The 460-nt window shown below is 32.6% G+C and overlaps 1 protein-coding gene across 1 annotated transcript in view; it reads left to right on the forward strand.

The window, feature by feature from the left end:
- The window catches only part of LOC119581886 (ileal sodium/bile acid cotransporter-like), a 26,095-nt gene that overhangs the window by 3,018 nt on the left and 22,617 nt on the right, over window positions 1-460 (forward strand). The gene's annotated exons all lie outside the window — the stretch shown is intronic.

The raw sequence follows: 460 nt of genomic DNA on the forward strand, positions 1-460 counted from the left end.
ATCATAAAGCCAAATTTCAGTATAAGCAAACGGAAACTTGGTTACGTGTGCGTTTGCTTTGTTTAGACCCTTCTTTGACTTCACAAAGCATTAATTTTGGCATCAGTCGCTCTGGTCAAAAAGACAAGCAGCCCTATAATAATTTAAGCCGTTTAGCAAAAAAGTACAAACAGGATCAAAAGTATATTTACTCAAAAAATACAGATATCGTTACTTAATGAGCAATATGCATGATTTCATATTATATCAACACGAGACACCCATGGATAAATATTAAACAAAATATACGTAAGACAAGAATGGTGTAATAAATCAACGAAATCTTAGCAGTGTTTTAGACTATGCCATCCACGAAATTGCATTGTTGATTATAAATGGTAAGTTGTAGCTTATGTATCGAAGCTGAGAAAAACACTTTTTATGTATGGTTATTTTGCCCTTCTGATGTATTTTTTTCGCA

The sequence above is a fragment of the Penaeus monodon genome, chromosome 15 (assembly GCF_015228065.2).
Source record: "Penaeus monodon isolate SGIC_2016 chromosome 15, NSTDA_Pmon_1, whole genome shotgun sequence".
In the NCBI taxonomy this organism is placed as follows: domain Eukaryota; kingdom Metazoa; phylum Arthropoda; class Malacostraca; order Decapoda; family Penaeidae; genus Penaeus; species Penaeus monodon.